This window comes from Euprymna scolopes, chromosome 20 (genome assembly GCF_053919585.1).
Source record: "Euprymna scolopes isolate OS-2025 chromosome 20, ASM5391958v1, whole genome shotgun sequence".
Classification (NCBI taxonomy): domain Eukaryota; kingdom Metazoa; phylum Mollusca; class Cephalopoda; order Sepiida; family Sepiolidae; genus Euprymna; species Euprymna scolopes.
In genome coordinates this window covers 112,099,273-112,113,676 of record NC_136501.1, presented here as the reverse complement: position 1 = coordinate 112,113,676, position 14,404 = coordinate 112,099,273, and the positions used below count along the sequence as shown (strand labels likewise).

General features: G+C 34.4%; 1 long non-coding RNA gene across 1 annotated transcript in view; it reads right to left on the bottom strand.

Moving 5' to 3' along the window:
• Positions 1-13,569, bottom strand: part of LOC145241566 (uncharacterized) — a 56,298-nt gene extending 42,729 nt beyond the window's left edge. Inside the window, exon 1 of the long non-coding RNA XR_013862584.1 lies at positions 12,900-13,569. This is a non-coding gene — a long non-coding RNA (uncharacterized LOC145241566). The remainder of the gene's footprint in view (positions 1-12,899) is intronic.
• Between the last annotated feature and the right edge of the window lie 835 nt (positions 13,570-14,404).

Genomic DNA, 14,404 nt, shown 5'->3' with positions numbered 1-14,404 from the left:
ATAAACTTAATTTTCCATTTTTAATACTAATGATAAAATAAATTCGTATTCTTGAATATTTTATTGTTTTTATAAACTTAATTTTCCATTTTTAATACTAATAATAAAATAAATTCGTATTCTTGAATATTTTTTGTTTTTATAAACTTAATTTTCCATTTTTAATACTAATAATAAAATAAATTCGTATTCTTGAATATTTTTTGTTTTTATAAACTTAATTTTCCATTTTTAATACTAATGATAAAATAAATTCGTATTCTTGAATATTTTTTGTTTTTATAAACTTAATTTTCCATTTTTAATACTAATAATAAAATAAATTCGTATTCTTGAATATTTTTTGTTTTTATAAACTTAATTTTCATTTTTAATACTAATAATAAAATAAATTCGTATTCTTGAATATTTTTTGTTTTTATAAACTTAATTTTCCATTTTTAATACTAATAATAAAATAAATTCGTATTCTTGAATATTTTTTGTTTTTATAAACTTAATTTTCATTTTTAATACTAATAATAAAATAAATTCGTATTCTTGAATATTTTTTGTTTTTATAAACTTAATTTTCCATTTTTAATACTAATAATAAAATAAATTCGTATTTTTGAATACTTTTTTGTTTTTATAAACTTAATTTTCCATTTTTAATACTAATAATAAAATAAATTCGTATTCTTGAATACTCTTCAGAAAAAATTAGAAATCCTTTGCTTACACAGAAAAAAAATGCATTGCAATATATTGCTGCAAGAAGAAAAAACGCCCGTGAAAAACTTAACATCGTGTGTTTGTTTCGACAGGAAGTGTCTGTCAATCTATGTGTAAATATTTCACCGATAAACTCTTAAACTAATGATCACATGTCACTGAAGTTAACAGGAAATAGTAATCATACCACAAGGATGGTATATAATGAGTAAAATCTTTGTTTGGATGAACGACACGTACAAACAAATATCGTAATATAGTTTAAATGAAAATTGTTCATTTTAACTTGCCAACATATTTTTACTTCTTTCTGCGCATGCCCAAATTCAATTCATTTCTTCAAGTCGTTTAATATTAATTCTTCTTTACTTACCTCTCGACAGCTACATTGGTAGGAGACGTGGCTGGAGCGCTAAATGTATTGGTTTCGATTCTAGCTGATGGCAGCCAAGTCATTGTTTAGGGTTCAAAATAGACTTCGTGGCCTGGTGAGAGATGTCCTTTTCTCTTCGCTGCAACCTCTATCTCACAGAAGAGATGTTGCGAGTTTGTCGTTATTTTCATGGAAAGTGTTCGACTGAGCTTCAATCTATGGTCCCCCCTCGCCAAACTTTCACAAGAAACACTAGACTAGCTGAAAACATTATCAATAATTTTCCACACTCTTTATCTGTGCCTAAACCTAAACATAGATTCCATGATCAAAGCTTCTTTCTTAGAACTGCACGCCTGTGGAATTGTCTTCCATTTTCCTGCTTTCCAGCTTTCTATAATATGGTTGTCTTTAAGTCCAACGTGAACAAGTTTCTGATGAGCCGTTCCACTTAAGTTAACAAATTTACCGAACTTCCATTACTATCGATTACTATATTGTCCTTTTGACTACTCTACACTCTTTAACCCTTATCCTTAGACTATATAAATATTTAAAACTAGCATGGGTGCCCGGCCTTGCCCGGCGTTTCCCGGGTGTTTGGAGGTGTATGTTGAGCAAAAAAAAAAGTGGTAGTAGGAAGGCAGGCTCGAACCCGTACCGCTCAGGAGGAAAAGAATGGGGAAAAAACGTGGCGTCTTTGCTGTTACGACCATCGCCAAACCGGAAGTGACGAAGGTTTTTATTAAGGGTAGACAATCGAAAGGAGAGGATGACTTTCGAAAATATCGGCGAAAAAAACTACCCCGCCCCTGTAGAAAAGTGCCCAGTTGAAGGTGAAGATATTAATGTTTTTAACCAATTTTTCGATATTTGTCTCGTCTGAAAGATTGAACTTCTAAAGGATATTGATTTTGTGAAAATCCGTCGCCTCTATCGAAAGTAATAGACATACATACATACATACATACATACATACATACATTTATATATTGGTAACTAAAAATTGTCGAAGCAAACCAATTAAAAAGCTTGACCTATCTCTAAATACCCTTTATGTAAAATTTCAAATGTTTAGACCAGATATTGTCTGAGTAATTTGATAGAGACCGAAGCGGTCAATTTTTTTAAATTTTGACCCCTATTATGACCCCTTAACATTTATTGTTTTGTGCTCAAATCAAGTTATTTAGATCCATGTCCAAGGAATCTATATCTAAAATTTAAAGTGCTTGGACCCAAAATTGTCGGAGGAGTTTGGTACAGTTCTCAAAGGTCAAATCGTTGAACTTTGACCCCTTAACAGACAAATTTTTAACCGAAAAAGGATTACAAAGATTTCCCCAAATCTCAGTACCGTGTATATCAAATTTCGAGTCTGTAGACTAAAAATTGAGAGAGGTATTACGTAGGGAAATGTGTACACACACACACAAACACGTTCACTTTTAGAGATATACTAGCATTTCAGCCCGGCGTTGCCCGGATATTTGGAGGTGTATGTGTTGAGCAATAAAAAAAAGCGGTCATTTTTTTTAAACCATGACCCCTATTATGACCCCTTAACAGTTATTATTTTGGGCTAAAATCCAGTTATTAAGTTAGATCCATGTCCAAGGAACCTATAGCTAAAATTTCAAGTGTTTGGACCCAAAATTGTCGGAGGGGTTTGGTACAGTTCTCAAAGGTCAAATCGTTGAACTTTGACCCCTTAACAGACAAATTTCTGGCCAAAAACGGATTACAACGATTTTCCCAAATCTCAGTACCGTGTATATCAAATTTCAAATCTGTAGACTAAAAATTGACAGAGTTATTGCGTAGGGAAATGTACACACACACACACAGAGACACACACACAGACAGGTTCACTTTTATAGACATATAGATAGATTTATGCGAAGGCAATGTACTTTGGAAAAAAAAGTTTGTTTAGTGCAAATATGTGAGGAAAAGAAATAAAGACATTCTTTTTTATTATCACGTAATGCAATTTTAACAATAAAATAGACGAGCTTTTTTATTTAATTTAAATATCGGAAAATATGTCGAGTTAATTCAAATAGGAAAATATCCGCCATTTTGGTTTTGTGTCCAAAATGATTGACTGCATTTTTACAATTCAAAAAAAAAAAAAATTATAAAATGGTGGATTGCAAAAAACTAAAATTGTTTTTGAAAAGGTCTGATACCTCCTCATCGACTTAAAACAGTTGCTATCTTTCAAAATTATTCTTGCGTGCATCTAATGGCCAACTAATAACTTAAAACGCCATGTCGACAAAATAAGGTCACAATTAGACATGCTTGGATAACGACTTACTAAATACGTACTCATACATACATACATACATATATATATATATATATATATATATATATATATATATATATATATATATATATATATGTATGTATGTATGTATGTATATATCGTTCAAACACTACCATATTTGAATGTATGGTTAAGTGACAGTTTTAGTCATTTAGAACTGCTTTAAAGCTTCACTGCTCATTCATTTTCGACCAAATTTTAAGCAGTTATTACAGTTTATAGATCACCTTCTCAGCTATATTGTGAAAAAAAATTCAATTTTCCTTCAGTAAAATACAAGTTATGATGAATTTACTGATGTTCAAAATCGTTTAAAAAAATCGTAAGGAGGTGAGCGACATTTTTTATGACAGGTTTCCATAGCAACCACGTCGCTTAAGCGACTAGTGTTGCTACTAATTCACTGCTGTCACGAAAAGAGAAGTAACAAGTGAAAGGGAGATAATTGGGAGGATTTTATTGAAAGCAGACGAGTGCCGTACATTGTTATAACATATGTGTGTATTACGTTTATAGGGGGAAAAATAAGATTGAAATTAAACAAAGAACAAGTGAATTTATTGGGAGCTTGGAAAAATTATGGATTACAATAGAAAAATGCGAGCATGGAAAGTAATGTGGTTAAGCTTAAACATGGAAAAGTAAAAGACTAGTTGTTAAAACTGGAAAAGAAAAGGACAAGTATTCTAGTAAAAAATATAATAAATTCATAACTTAAAATATTGTAGTATTAATTCTTTTTAATTCACGTTAACATTATATAATCAATTCTTAATGCTGCAATATTTTAAATTATAAATTTATTATATTGTTTACTAGAATATCTTGTCCTTTTCTATTCCAGTTTTAACAACTAGTCCTTTACTTTTCCATGTTTAAGCTTAACCATATTACTTTTCATGCTCGCATTTTATATATGCACACATACATGGAAGAGAGAAAGGAATAATATTCAATCTGGAATGGGTAAATCTAATCCAAGCGAGTCGTTATGGAAATAGATATAATTTTTATTTAACAGATATTAACGTCATGTCGAGAAAACCACGGGGAAAAAAAAAAGAAAAAAAAGAGAACCCTCAGTTGTATTTAATTAGACATGCTTGGATAACGACTTACTGCCTAAACACACACACACACATACACATGGAATAAGTCAGAGAGAGACATAGTTATATGGAATAAGTCAGAGAGAGTTGCAACCTTGATTGAAGTGAGTGTTCCTAATGATGGCGGTCTTAACAGAGCTGAAAGAGAGAAACAGACCAAATACCAAGGTCTCATGTATGATATGAAAAGAAACTGGAACCTAAAGGGGATATCGATCATACCAGTTATCATAGGTGCCACAGGACTTATGAAGAAGAACCTGAAGTCCTACCTAACTAATATTCCTGGTGAACCAAGTGCAAAAGAGATTCAGACAATTGCACTTAAGGGAACAGCGAGGATACTAAAAAGAGCTCTCGGTTGGTTTCAATAAAAAAGCGGGGCAATGTTGGCAGCTGGTTTGGCTGCGCCATACCCAGCATTACAATCTTCAAAGGAAGAAAAATAAAAAAAAATAAAAAAATACACATATGAAATAATAATACTCATTCTGGGAGGGTAAATCTTATTTTTATTTAATAGGCATTTTTTATTTTATTTTTTGTTTGTGTGGGAAATAAGTGAAATAGACATGTTAATTAGTATACGACACACTGGTTCTCAACATATCACAGAAGTTAATCAACGCAGTACCACATGGGTGACCATTTGAGAATGCTAGGCACTGTGTGTACCGCCTTGGGACATAGAAATTTCCAGCTTGGTATCTGAGGGCGCGTTTAATCCACTGGAAGATATGAAACCTCTCTTTGTTTGGACCTGCATATAGGAGAAGGAAAACTGAAAACTGAGGTCTACTGTCTGTTCTGTCGTGTAGCAGCCATTGCGACGACTGAGATTAGCAGTTATACCAAAAAGTGTGGTTGTTTCTGCACAAAGCCTTTCACCACTATAAAATAAATTATGTAGATTCCAGAACAACATTTGTTGTAGCGGAGTATTTAGGATGTTTATTAGTGGAACTGAAGTGAATAGTTATTTTGAAATTTAAAAGTTGAAAATTTTCTTATATAATAAAATGATTGCAAAAATTCCCCTCTAGACCAAAGTATCCTAGGTTTGCAACAACAGATGCCACATACAAATTAAATACGTCTAGCCTAATACCTACTGTTTTATGTAGCTTACGAACACTATTTTATACACATTCAATCGTGATAATAAAATGCTACATTGCATCCTACGAGCAACATCATCACAATCGTAACAACTTCAGAGGAATGAGTTTCTATTTTTCCCGTAAGTATTTAGTCCTCCCATCATCACCAGTCAACACTGGAGGGAAATCTACACTTTCCGCAGATATTGTGATTTTACCGATCGTAACTGACCCAGAGAAAACCACGGGAAAAATAATATTTAATTAGACATGCTTGGATAACGTCTTACTGCCTAAACACACGCACACATACACATATGAATAAAGAATAATAATACTCATTCTGGGATGGGTAAATCTTATTTTTATTAAATAGGCATTTCCGATTAAGAAATAACAACAGCTCCCTTGACATATTTCGCCCATTCTGATTGACTGAGATCTGACATTCTCATATTTCTGGAATGAAAATATTTCTTACATAACGAATACTTAAAAAGCTTACAAAATGGCGTCGCTTTCTACAGTAGACAATAATGCTTAAAAAACAAATACAAACATACTAACCGCTTATAAACCGAAAATTAAATACTGGTAAGCTTTATTACTGAAACAATCGTGCGCAAGTAAAATATATAAATATATATACATAGCGTCTTTTTCGTCTTTTCTTGCACCCCGGAACACTCTCACAAAATGTAAACACAGCAACAGTTTGGGAATGTAAACATGCACACAATACCTAGATCCCTCTGCCCCCCCCCTAAAAAACCCTGAAAAAAATTATTTATTTTTCGGTTTTGGAGCGACTAGCGACCCTTATAGGATGCTATATTTGTTTTATTTTTCTTTCCTTTTTGGGGGGGGGCATTTACTATTCCTGCTGACGATTTAATTTACTTATATATTTTTCATCGATTACCTTAGCTTCAGTTTTAATGTAAATTTCACTGACTACGGAAATACTTATTTTATATACTTGTGTTTTTACCAATTCTGCTTTTTGTGGCGTATTTTAATTAATTTTCATTTCCGGACTGATTTTAGAGACTGGGAGGGGGTAAATTTTTACATTAGGTCCATCCTCACAATTTTCGACTCTCCTAGTTAAGAAAATCTCATTCAAATTTTGCAGAGACAATTACTTTTCGAGATATAAAGACTTGTATTATGTACTGTAATTCACTGGCTGCCAGGTTTGTATGCACGCGTGATAAACAAATTTACTTCTCTCGTAATGACACTCTCACCTCCCCATTTTTATAGCATTGCCAGTGGGTTTGCTGACAACGAATATCACGGTGAAATTTTTGGGAAATATTTTTTCACCCCTTTCCTAAAAAATGGGGTGTCTACTCCAAAAGCCGTTCTTAACTTGGGATGGTTAAGGGTGTCTATTCCGAAAGCCTTTCTTAACATGAGGAGATTGGTGCGTCTATTCCGAAAGCCGTTCTTAACATAGGGAGATTGGGAGTGTCTATATCGGAAGCCGTGTTTAACCTGGGGATTTGGGGATTTTTATTCCGAAATCCGTTCTTAACATGGGGAAATTGGGAGTGTTTATTCCGAAAGCCGTTCTTAACATGAAATTACTCAAAGAAATGAAAAAAGTCTTAATTGTTTTGTTTTACACGTTTAAAAAAAGAGGACGTAAAACTGGAATTTAATTTAATACTATTGGCGGATAATTTCAAAAGAAGAGGAAGACTTGAACATCAAACGGAAACAACTAGGAACGCTGTCACTGATTTCGATCACTCTAAACAGTTCATATACAGTGAGAATCCATTACTTCGAAAACTTCTCTTTTTACTTTCTATTATTATTCTAATAGACCTTTTTTTTTCGTAATTTTATTAATTAATACTGATTTACTTAATTTAATATCAAACAGTACCTGCATGTTATCGCCCTAAACCAGCACTAATCACCAGTGAAAGCCAGATTATTTTATTACATCCATGGCCGCCAGCGTCCGCAATTGTCCAGGAACAGCAGTGGCCACTTACAACAACCGTAGTTTATTTTTTTACGAGGGAAGGGTGTCAGGCTTCCACCGGGTAACGGCGGTTACCGGGTCCTGCTAGTAAAAATGATTAAATTATATTAATCCGCTATTTTTGTGTATGTAAAAAATAATTCCGGTTCAAAGTTTAGGAATGAAAAATTCAAAAGTGAAAACGTTGATTTGAAAAGACCTCAGTTACCTTTCAAAATTATTCATGGTATCTTTATAAAGACGTTAACAAATCAGTTACACATTATGTTTATTGGTGGAGCCGGATGTAAATGTTATTTTCCGATTTAAATATCGGTAAGTATTTCGATCTAATAAGTCTATACTCCTATAATTTTTTTTTTATTGATATTCATATTAAAAACTTTTTTCTACTTATTTAAAAAGAAAATATAACTTTATTATATATAAGTCGTGGAATTGTATTCATCTGCAAAATATCTAGCTAATTTGCATATTCTTTTAAACATTCATTTGAATTAATTCCCTATTAGTTTTTTCAGTTTTCATATAGGACTAGCCTTGGTGCCCGGCGTTGCCCGGGTGTTTGCAGGTGTATCTTGAGGCAAAAAAGAAAAAAATAAGGTCGTAGTAGGCAGGCAGGCTCGAACTCGTACCGCAAAGGAGGAAAATAACGTGATAATAAAAAAGGTGACGTCTTTGCCAAACCGGAAGTGACAAATTTTTTAAAATCAAAGCAAGTTAATCGAAAAGAGGAGATAACTTTGGGATATATGGGCGAAAAAAGCGACCACTCCGTGTAGAAAAGTGCTCAATTGAGGGTGAAGGAATTAATGTTTTTTAGCCAATTTTTCGATATTTGTCGTCCGAAGAGTGGAGCTTCAAAACGATACCGATCTCGTGAAAATTCGTCGCCTCTGTCAAAAGTTTTAGACATACATACATACATACATACATACATACATTTAAACAGACAGCTGAGATTTATATTATAGATTAAGATGAACATCTTTAGTTAACTATTACGTGTAATTATATTCATGCAGATATTCTACATGATTTATATTTGAGTAATATTTGCATAAAAAGGTTATAGTATACACAAACCTCTTTCCATATATGCGTATATATATTCCTTTAAAGATTTTGTCTATTAAACTTCTCTGTCAGTTTTTAGTCAACATACGTGAAACTTAATATACAGGGTATTCGAACCCATTCGAAACTTTGTTTTTAGCCGGAGAAAGTGGGTGCAAAAGTGCGAAAATTAAAAAAAAAATGGAATTTTTTCAGGTGAAGGTCGAACAACGGCATTACGAATATGCATGCGTAACATAATATCTGTTGGTTCATGTCTTAATTTTTCGCCTTGCAGTAAACATGTCTTCATAGCTCGGGCATTAACGTCAAAGGAAAAAGTAAGTCGTAAACTAAACGTTTTGGTTTCGATTCTCAGTGATGGAGTACGAGTATTTTTTTTTTACTTTTTAAATCATTACTACATATTGGTTCACATATAATCTATAATATAAACCTACCTGTTTAAATGCATTATAGATGTATGTCTGTCTGTCTGTATGTATGTATTTATGTATGTCTGTCTAAAACTTTCGACAGGGGCGATGGATTTTCATGAGATCGATATCGTTTTGAAGCTCGTCCCTTCTGACGACAAATATCGAAAAATTGGCTAAAAATAGTAATTCCTTCACCCTCATCTGGGATCTTTTCTACAAGGAGGGGCCGCTTTTTTCGCCGATATTTTCGAAAGTCATCCCCTCTTTTCGATCGACTAACCTTAATTTAAACCTTCGCTACTTCCGGTTTGGCAATGGATGCAACAGTAACGACGTCACTTTTTTTTCACGTTCTTTTCCTCCTTCGCGGTATGAGATCGAGCCTAACTGCCTACTACTTTTTTTTTTTTTTTTTTTTTTTTTTTTGCTCAAGACACACCTCAAAATACTGGGGCATCGCCGGGCACCCAGACTAGTATAATGATAAATACGGAATCTGTATTAATCAAAATATCGTACTTAAGCGTATTTTACGACGGGGCAATGCCGGGCGGCTTGCTAGTTAAAATATATAAATGTTCGTCATTTAATTTTACATCGAAATAATTGACTCGAAATTTGGAATGCAAAAATCCACAAGTTATAACGAAAAATAAGTATTGGTTTTCAAAAAGGTTGTCTTTAGACGTCTACTATGTTTTAGAATTAATTATGGAATTTGTATAATGATACGAGCAAATCAGCTGTACAAAATTGAAAAATATATGTGTATTTATATATATATATATATATATATATATATATATATATATATATATATATATATATATATATATATAAGTGAAAGTGTCTGTGTGTGTGTGTGTCTGTGGGTCTGTGTACATTTCACTACGCAATGACTGTCAATTTTAAGCCTACGGCTTCGAAATTTGATATATAGGGTATTGAGATTTGGGAAAATCGATGTGATTGGTTTTCGGACATAAATTTGGCGATTAACGGGTCAAAGTTCAACGATTTGACCTTTGAGAACTCTATCAAACTCCTCCTAAATAAATTTTAAGGGGTCATATTAGGGGTCAAAGTTAAAAAAAAAATTGACCGTGTTTTTTCTTTTTGTTTTGTTTCACACCTCAAAACACCCGGGCAACGACGGGCACCCATGGTAGTTGAGTAATAGTTGTGATTATCAAGAGAACGTGAACTTGGAACAAATACATTGAAGACATTGCAAAGAAGGTGGGTTCCCTCTATCAAGCTAGAAAACTACTCACACCTGAGAGTATCCTGTACCTCTACAAGGTCACCATTCGCCCATGCATGGAGTATTGTTGCCACATCTGGGTTGGTGCATCTACCACGAGCATCTCCCTCTTGGACAGGGTTCAAAAAAGAGTCTTCAGTCTAATAGGTCCCACTTTGTCAACCAAGCTCCAGCTCCTGTCTCATCGCAGCAGTGTTGCATATCTGTGCCTGTTTTATAGATATTTTAGTGGAATATGCTCTGGTCACCACTTATCAAGGCCCGGAAGCCACTCAGGGATAAGGGTTATTGCAAGCACAGTACATTAGTGTGGAGATTTGATGAAGTGTTTACTTAAGGGGGCGGTCCATTAGGAATTTGTTAACGTTGGACTTGAAGACATCCAAGTTGTAGTCAGGTGGGAAGCAGGCAAGCGGAACAGAGTTTAGTGCAAATATGTGATATAAAAAATATAGACTTTTTTTTGTTTTGATTTTTTTTTTTTTTTTTTTTACTATCATGAAATCAAGCAATGCATTTTTAACAAAAATAGACGCGTTAATTTATTGGAATATGATTAAAATGTAATTTTTTTGTAATTTAAATATCGGAAAATTTTTAGAGCTAATTAAAATAGAAAACTATCCGACATTTTGTTTTTTGTATCCAAAATGATTGGACTCCATTTAAACAATTCAAAAAAAAAAAAAGAAAGAAAATTATAAAATGGTGGCTTGCAAAAAGTGAAATTATTTTTTGAAAAGGTTTGACACCCTCGACTTAAAAGAAGAAGTGCTTTCCGACCCCCTGGAAGACCTCATCAGTTTGCCCTGTATTTAAGAATTCAGGTGATAAGTCATCTCCCTCTCAGTACAGACCAATAAGTCTCCTCTGTGTTATGAGTAAGTTGCTGGAATCAATATTAAATAGAGAAATAGTCAACCACCTCAGCAGGAATAACCTTCTTAGTGACACACAATATGGTTTCCGCTCTGCAAGATCTACCGAAGTTGTGCTGACGGTTATATCCCACAGGATTAGTGAATCTCTTGACAAAGGTTTCCTTTCTAGGGCAATTGCTCTTGACATATCAAAGGCCTTCGACAAGGTATGGCATAAGGGTCTACTTCACAAGGTTTCCAGCTACGGTATAACTGGAAATGTTTTCTCAATCATTAAATCATTTCTCTCCGATAGGCTCATAAGAGTAGTGGTAGATGGACAAAAATCGGAGGCCTGCAATATAAATGCTGGGGTCCCTCAAGGGTCAATCCTGGGCCCAACTCTCTTCCTGATCTACATCAATGACCTCCCTAAACACATACTTAAATCATTCGTTGACATCTATGCTGATGACACGACCATCTACAGCAACACATCAAAGGCTGTAAATGACAAAGTTCTCTCTGATTCTCTCTCCTCTGATCTCGAGCGCGTGGTTCAGTGGGGGAAGATGTGGCTAGTTACCTTTAATGCATCCAAAACCAAACTCCTATCCTTACATCATCAACGCTCTGATCCCCATCTGGCATCAATTGTGATAGATGGCTCTCGTCTGGGTGAGGCCCCGTGTTTTGACAAGCTTCTGGGTTTGACCTTTACTCCTGATCTGAAATGGAACACGTACATCAAGTCTGTTGCCAAGGTCGCTGGAAAGATGGTGGGATCCTTCTATCGCTCCAGAAGATATCTCACTACTGATGCAATTCTCTATCTATATAAAAGCCAAGTACGTCCAAGGATGGAATACTGTTGCCATATCTGGGCAGGAGCTGCCAAAAACAGCCTATCATGCCTTGACAGAGTACAAAATAGACTTCGTGGCTTAGTGGGGGATGCCCTTTTCTCTACCCTGCAACCCCTCTCTCACAGAAGAGACGTTGCGAGCCTATCCTTGTTTTATCGTTATTTTCATGGCAGGTGCTCGTCTGAACTCCAATCCCTGGTCCCCCCCTCGCCAATCTTTCACGAAAAACACCCGTCTAGCTGAATCCACTGTGAAAAATTTCCCCCACTCTATATCTGTGCCTAAATCAAAACGCGGATTCCATGAACAAAGCTTCTTTCTTAGAACTGCACACCTATGGAACTCTGTTCCGTCTGCCTGCTTCCCTCCGGACTACAACTTGGATGTCTTCAAGTCTAATGTTAACAAATTCCTAATGAACCGCCCCCTTAAGTAAACACTCCATCAAATCTCCACACTTACGTAATGTACTTGCAATAACCCTTATCCCTGAGTGGCTTCCGGGCCTTGATAAGTGGTGATCACTGTGTAAAAAAAAAAAAAAAAAAAAAAACAATCGTTATCTTTCAAAATTATTTTTTGAAAAGGTTTGACACCCTCGACTTAAAAACAATCGTTATCTTTCAAAATTATTCTTGCGTGCATCTAATGGCCAACTAATAACTTGAAACGCCATATCGAAAAAATTACGTCATATTTATTCAGACAGGCTTGGATAACGACTAATACACACACATGCGCACGCGCGTACGTATAAAAAAAAGAGATAGGAATAATACTCACCTTGGGATGGGTAAATCTAATGCCCGTCCTCCACCCGAGTCGTTAGGAAATAGATATGATTTTTATTTATTTATTTTGTGTGTGTGTGTGTGTGTGTGTGTGTGTGTGTGTGTGTGTGTGTGTGTGTGTGTGTGTAAAATGAATGAATGAGACTTGTTAATGTTTATTGGTGGAACTGGATTGAAAAGCTATTTTTTCGGTTTCAATGTCGGAAATTATAAAAAATTTTGTTTTACTAGCGGGACCTGTGAAAATTCCACAGGGGACTGATTCATATGTAATACATTGATGTTGGCATTCTGTAGATGTTAAGCGTAAATGGAGACTGTAGCAGAAACAAATGGGAATTTTTTCTTCCTCGAACCAATGTGTCTCCCCTGTGCCATTCGGCCACATCTTGACCAGCCAGGGGTACGGCGCATTGATACTTCCTATCCCCAAAGGAAATCGGCCAGCATCCAGTTTGAAGAAGAACAACTCATTCTTACGCAGAGAGACACCAAACAGAACGGACCTCCTTTTCTTCTTTCTCTCTCTCTCTCTCTCTCTCTCTCTCTCTCTCTCTCTCTCTCTCTCTCTCTCTCTCTCCACCTCGGTGTTATCTTTACGGTATCGACGATTCCACTGGAATAACTACCGCGATAATACCAGGTGCCGGAGTCCAGCTTCCTACAAGGAAAATACCACATTCTCCTCAATAAACCTTTTCTGTGTTACATTTTATGAAGTTGTTGCGTTTGTCATTTCAGAAGCTTGTATCGAATTATTTATTTTATAGGGTGTTATTTTATTTTTATAGGGTATGCCCCTAAAAGCATTACAAGCCCTACAAGACTCTAGCCATTTTGTTTAAACTGCAAAAGTATTTATCCAACCTAGAAGGGACGCCCGATGTAGCCAGGTCGTAAAATACGCTTAAATATGATATTTTAATTCTTGCAGAGTTCATATATATTATTATAGAGTTAAATATCCTATCGATTTTTATATATTATAAAGTTGCGATTTCAAAAATAAAATGGATTCATCAGCTTGAATCGAAACCGAACCCCAAACTATATATATATATATATATATATATATATATATATATATATATATATATATATATATATATATATAAGTCACAGATTAGAGATCAAATGAATTATCCTGTCAGATATTATGTTATATTGGCGTAATACTTTCAGGATGATCCTAGCCAAAAATGTAAAGCTCAGTATTTAAGAAATAGAGCAATATATAAGTTTAATATATATATATATATATATATATATATATATATATTACTTCATTTACTCACATAAAATTAATATACGAAAGTATAGATTTATGCGTAAACTTTAAGTATTTACTTCAAAAGTGCTCAATACGTAGGTAGAGCTAGTTAGTAATTTATAAAATATATATGGCGATTAAGCTACACTGAATATTCGGCGTTTCATCCACTCTAGGATTCGTCAGGCTTATGCGCCTTTATATATATATATTTATTTTTTTACTAT